The sequence below is a fragment of the Acartia tonsa genome, chromosome 1, assembly GCF_053477335.1.
Source record: "Acartia tonsa isolate MP-2025a chromosome 1, ASM5347733v1, whole genome shotgun sequence".
Taxonomy (NCBI): domain Eukaryota; kingdom Metazoa; phylum Arthropoda; class Copepoda; order Calanoida; family Acartiidae; genus Acartia; species Acartia tonsa.
This window is the reverse complement of record NC_137260.1, coordinates 57,994,796-58,001,615: the sequence shown is the minus strand read 5'-3', so window position 1 is coordinate 58,001,615 and position 6,820 is coordinate 57,994,796. Positions and strand designations below refer to the sequence as shown.

General features: G+C 32.0%; 1 long non-coding RNA gene across 1 annotated transcript; it reads right to left on the bottom strand.

Annotated features, from left to right (window-relative positions):
* Positions 1-6,155: 6,155 nt before the first annotated feature.
* LOC145324721 (uncharacterized) lies at positions 6,156-6,820 on the bottom strand. Its single transcript, XR_013881315.1, has 2 exons — positions 6,753-6,820; positions 6,156-6,555 (listed from the first exon to the last, which is right to left on the bottom strand). It is a non-coding gene; the product is annotated as an uncharacterized LOC145324721 (long non-coding RNA).

Sequence of the window (6,820 nt, the reverse complement as noted above, 5' to 3'; positions counted from 1 at the left end):
AATTGAACCATCCTTATATCCATGAATTTTACATTCAGCATAGGCCTCTTTTTCTAGTTTTAACATGTTAAAATTATAATTCAAATATCGAAAATTGCAACCAAAACATGAGTTTTAGAATGCCCTGGCTATTGAGTTATTTTTTCACGTTTTTTAGATATTTTACATAATCTTATTGTTTTAGTTTTTGTAGATATTGTCAATTTTCTGTTATTATGTCAATAAGAAGCTTTACTATAAAGGATAGCAATGTGTTCAGCTGTTAGATCTTTTGATACAGGCACAAACAGAAAGAGATAGACATCATTTTCCTTTTGAATAATTATACGACACAATGTTGTAAAGTTGTTTAAAAATAGAAAAAAAATATTGCAATAATAAATAACTAGTGGATGTGCCCCTAGTATTTATCAATGTAAAGGAGAACCATATCGGTTCAGCGGTTAGCGAGATTCTTCGCTACAGACAAAAATAGCTTACTACTACTTTATATAATAGGATTATGCAAGTAATAGTCATTTTAAAAAAAGGTTTTGAGTGACAACTCAAAACAATAATTTTAATATTTCATATTACTGCTTTTCTGATAATAGTCAATTAACCCCTTACAGTCGGGCCTCTTGCCGCACCTCAATCGGTCGGGGGGGGGGGGGGGGGGGGGGCCTATTAGAGCTAGAGGGCTAAATTTTTTTGTGCAAGTCCATGGTTTGATAATGAATTTCCGACCTTTTATAAGTCTAAGTCAATTTTCGCTTCCTTCACCCTTTTATTTAACAACCTTTGTTTTTATATTCATAAAAAGGACGCGCACCAACTATTCTATTCCCCAACAAGGAAAAAAATCAACACATCAGGCACCGAAATTTTTCGTTTATTGGCATAAACATCATCAGGGTCTAAAAAAATATTAAATTTTTTTCACAAAAAAAGTATAAGAAATGGTTATATACACAACAACATAACAAATCATTTTAGCAAAATGGTCAAAATTTTAAGAAACAAGGACAATTATATCAACAAAAAGCGTAGTAACAACAGGACTATGTAAATTTAAAATATGTAATAAAAAATTCTATTCTGTTATTATAAAATTTATACACATACTTGATTGGCCATATTTAGGTTCATGCATGGCTTCTCTAAAAGCATCTATTCCCTCATCTTGAGGGATGTTGGGACTAAAATTGCATTGCTTGGAATATCTGGGCCTTTATTTGCTTCCTCCAGAAACCTTAAAAGATCAGGTGTGTCTTGAATAAAAGAATCAGTTTGCTCTGGAATATGTTTAGAATAATGATTTACAAAGTGGGAAATATTCTCTGTATTGGATGCACACCCACTAATAACTAGGCGTGTTGGGGGTAGTTTTTCTCCATCAGCAACAGGTTTATGTGCTTTAGGCATCGCGTACGCGCGTGCCTCAGATGGTTGGTCCGGCAAAAGTTGCGCGGCTAACTCATTGTTTATTAATCCCCTATTTTCTGCTTGTTCAACAGTTTCTTTAATTTTACAATAATGTACTTTAACCATGCTCGGATCAATACGTCGATAGACTGGTAGGCAGGTACCATCTTGAGTGGTAATTTTAGAATTTAAATGTTCCGATTCTACTTTATTTATGTAATCATTGCGATCCATAATGGCCAATGCCCCTCCCTTATCCGCCTTTTGAATCACGATATTACCCTCTTTTTGCTCAGCAACTAGAGATTGGAGGGCTTGTTTTTCACTTTCTTTTAAGTTAGAATAGACTTTTTTACTTTTTAGAATAGATAAATCACTTTCTACTCCATATAAAAAATTTCCAAGGGGCGCAGAGGGGGCATTAGAAGGCAAACCGAATTTTTTAACATTGAATATTTTCTCAGGACATGCTGTTAAGTCTAAATCTGCATTTTTCTCTCTCCATCTCATACTACGTGAAAACCGTTTAAAATCATAAGACAATTGAGTTAAATTAACTTTATCTGGCAATGGAACAAATGACGTATGTTTGTTCGTTAAATTAATTTGATCATTGGTTAAAATATTAGAGCTGTAATTAATCACAAGATTTTGCACTGGTTTGCAGCTTAGCTGTTTAAGTTTACGTCTATATTTGTTACGTTTAATAAACCTGCGTGACTTTCTACTCGGCTCTGTTCTCTGGGCATCTCTCTCTCTCACTGTGTTGGCTCTCACTGGCTTATTAATTTGTAACCTCAACAACTTATTTTTATATTTATGTGTTTCACTCTGAATATATTTGTTTAATCTTATATCAAATTCTTTGGTAACAGTTTGAATTTCCGAATTTATTAAATGTAACAATAAGTCATTTTTTAATCTTAAGAAAGTTTGAAATAATTCTGGCTCTTTACTTTGCAATTCTTTGATGCATATTTTAAGATTTTCAATTTGCAGATTTTTCAATTGATTATTGAATTTGTTACGGCTACTTTCAGAAAAATTTGGGTTAATATCATATTTTATGATAAAGGTTTTTGGTACAACTTTTTTACAAATGCAATCTTTTAAAAACGTGATTAGACATTTATTTCTGGCAAAAGATTTTAACTGATCGGTAGTTTTGTGAAACTTTTTCTTTAAGTTGTTGTCTGAATATGACCAAAATTGTTCAAAATCCTTGTTTGTGTTGTTGGTATGATGGGAGGGGGGTTGCTGTGGCTGAGACCTGGTGGTCTGCAAAGGTTGGTCACCTGGAGGATTAGGTTGGGTGGCTGGCATTGTAAAGGCGACACTAAAGCTACAGCAGTCAGGGAGCTTGGAATAGGATCACAGCGGTGATTCACAGGAACGCGACAGGTTCAAAGCAGTATATTCATAAAAAGGACGCGCACCAACTATTCTATTCCCCAACAAGGAAAAAAATCAACACATCAGGCACCGAAATTTTTCGTTTATTGGCATAAACATCATCAGGGTCTAAAAAAATATAAAATTTTTTTCACAAAAAAAGTATAAGAAATGGTTATATACACAACAACATAACAAATCATTTTAGCAAAATGGTCAAAATTTTAAGAAACAAGGACAATTATATCAACAAAAAGCGTAGTAACAACAGGACTATGTAAATTTAAAATATGTAATAAAAAATTCTATAAAATAAAACAACTTACATGGTTATTTATATACATTTTTTCACATAAAATTTAGCAGTATCTTTGTGCATTGTCAAGAATAGAATGAGTTTTTTTGGGGGAAATTAGTTTGATAACAATACAGGCGGTCAAAATGGACAAAATTTGGGTGGTTGTTGAAAATCATCTGTTTAAAGGGTTAAATAACTATTACAAAAATGTTATATATAATAAAGACAAAAAAAGGAGGTACAAGAAAAAAAATTTAAGGTTGCAACTGGCAATTAATAATTTCTGTTTAATCCAAAGATTACAGTATTTTTTTCTAAAATCCAATATTTTTCACGAACATCTAATAAAGTTTTATCTTTTTTATTTAATTTTTCAAAAGGTGTAAAAATCATATCTGAATGAGAGTGGTTTCTATTGTTAAAATGCTTTGGTACAGGTTTCTCATTCTTTTTATTTATGATAACCCATGAGTGGCTGTTAAAGCGTCTACACACAGGTGTCGTAGTTTGGCCTACATATTGCATATCACATTTTTTACATTGAATTGAATAAATAATATAACTATCAGAGCATTTAATTTTAGATTTTATAGGATATTTCTTTTTTGAATGACTAGCAACATGTTCTGTTATGTTTTGACTATGGTTACACAAATCACAACCAATATCTCGTTTACTACATTTAAAGAAACCATTTCTATTTCTCATTTCATACCTATGGATGGGATACAATTTAGCACGGATCAAGTGATCGCCTAAATTGCGTGCTCTTTTGTACCCAACCATAGGCATTTTCGGAAAAGATATTTTAAAACTGGGATCCTTATTTGCAATAACATAGTGCTTTTTTATACTATCATTTACATTTATAATTCTTGGGTCATAAGTTAAAGAAAACATTACTCTATTATTTTGTTTTGGATGAATTACTTTTTCTAAAGTTTTACTGCGTGGAATATTTTTGAGTTTGTCAAAGGCATTTACAATAATTTTGGCATTGTAACCACGGCTTAATAAATTTATTTTGAGTTCATTTAATCTTAACAGAAAATTTTCATTTGAAGTACAAATTCTTTTTAATCTGTATGCTAAAGAGTAAGGTATATTGCGACAAATAAAACTGGGGTGACAACTTTGAGGCATTAAATAAGTTATTCTGTCTGTATCTTTTGTAAATAAATCACATTCAAATTTACAAAGATCATTAATCCAAATTGTACAATCAAGAAAATCAATTGACCTAGGTCTTACATTTCCAATTGGTAATCTATTAACATCAAGATTGCCATTTTTCCATTTGGTTTTAACGATAACATCATTTAATCTATATTCACATGTAAATTTAATAGTAGGATGATAAGAACTAATAAAAGTCAAAAATTTTAACAAATCATTTTCATTTCCAACAAATAGACATATAATATCATCAATATAACGTTTCCAAAAGGCCGGAAGCGTTCCTTTAAACTTTTTAAGCATTTCGGTTTCTAGTTTATTCATAAAAATATTTGCATAAGTTGGGGCTACTTTTGTACCTATACTGGTACCCCACTCTTGAAGGTAAAATTTTTCATTAAAAATGAAGCTGTTAAATTGTAACACATATTGTAAAAGTGTTATTATAAAATTTATACACATACTTGATTGGCCATATTTAGGTTCATGCATGGCTTCTCTAAAAGCATCTATTCCCTCATCTTGAGGGATGTTGGGACTAAAATTGCATTGCTTGGAATATCTGGGCCTTTATTTGCTTCCTCCAGAAACCTTAAAAGATCAGGTGTGTCTTGAATAAAAGAATCAGTTTGCTCTGGAATATGTTTAGAATAATGATTTACAAAGTGGGAAATATTCTCTGTATTGGATGCACACCCACTAATAACTAGGCGTGTTGGGGGTAGTTTTTCTCCATCAGCAACAGGTTTATGTGCTTTAGGCATCGCGTACGCGCGTGCCTCAGATGGTTGGTCCGGCAAAAGTTGCGCGGCTAACTCATTGTTTATTAATCCCCTATTTTCTGCTTGTTCAACAGTTTCTTTAATTTTACAATAATGTACTTTAACCATGCTCGGATCAATACGTCGATAGACTGGTAGGCAGGTACCATCTTGAGTGGTAATTTTAGAATTTAAATGTTCCGATTCTACTTTATTTATGTAATCATTGCGATCCATAATGGCCAATGCCCCTCCCTTATCCGCCTTTTGAATCACGATATTACCCTCTTTTTGCTCAGCAACTAGAGATTGGAGGGCTTGTTTTTCACTTTCTTTTAAGTTAGAATAGACTTTTTTACTTTTTAGAATAGATAAATCACTTTCTACTCCATATAAAAAATTTCCAAGGGGCGCAGAGGGGGCATTAGAAGGCAAACCGAATTTTTTAACATTGAATATTTTCTCAGGACATGCTGTTAAGTCTAAATCTGCATTTTTCTCTCTCCATCTCATACTACGTGAAAACCGTTTAAAATCATAAGACAATTGAGTTAAATTAACTTTATCTGGCAATGGAACAAATGACGTATGTTTGTTCGTTAAATTAATTTGATCATTGGTTAAAATATTAGAGCTGTAATTAATCACAAGATTTTGCACTGGTTTGCAGCTTAGCTGTTTAAGTTTACGTCTATATTTGTTACGTTTAATAAACCTGCGTGACTTTCTACTCGGCTCTGTTCTCTGGGCATCTCTCTCTCTCACTGTGTTGGCTCTCACTGGCTTATTAATTTGTAACCTCAACAACTTATTTTTATATTTATGTGTTTCACTCTGAATATATTTGTTTAATCTTATATCAAATTCTTTGGTAACAGTTTGAATTTCCGAATTTATTAAATGTAACAATAAGTCATTTTTTAATCTTAAGAAAGTTTGAAATAATTCTGGCTCTTTACTTTGCAATTCTTTGATGCATATTTTAAGATTTTCAATTTGCAGATTTTTCAATTGATTATTGAATTTGTTACGGCTACTTTCAGAAAAATTTGGGTTAATATCATATTTTATGATAAAGGTTTTTGGTACAACTTTTTTACAAATGCAATCTTTTAAAAACGTGATTAGACATTTATTTCTGGCAAAAGATTTTAACTGATCGGTAGTTTTGTGAAACTTTTTCTTTAAGTTGTTGTCTGAATATGACCAAAATTGTTCAAAATCCTTGTTTGTGTTGTTGGTATGATGGGAGGGGGGTTGCTGTGGCTGAGACCTGGTGGTCTGCAAAGGTTGGTCACCTGGAGGATTAGGTTGGGTGGCTGGCATTGTAAAGGCGACACTAAAGCTACAGCAGTCAGGGAGCTTGGAATAGGATCACAGCGGTGATTCACAGGAACGCGACAGGTTCAAAGCAGTATATTCATAAAAAGGACGCGCACCAACTATTCTATTCCCCAACAAGGAAAAAAATCAACACATCAGGCACCGAAATTTTTCGTTTATTGGCATAAACATCATCAGGGTCTAAAAAAATATAAAATTTTTTTCACAAAAAAAGTATAAGAAATGGTTATATACACAACAACATAACAAATCATTTTAGCAAAATGGTCAAAATTTTAAGAAACAAGGACAATTATATCAACAAAAAGCGTAGTAACAACAGGACTATGTAAATTTAAAATATGTAATAAAAAATTCTATAAAATAAAACAACTTACATGGTTATTTATATACATTTTTTCACATAAAATTTAGCAGTATCTTCGTGCATTGTCAAGAATAGAAT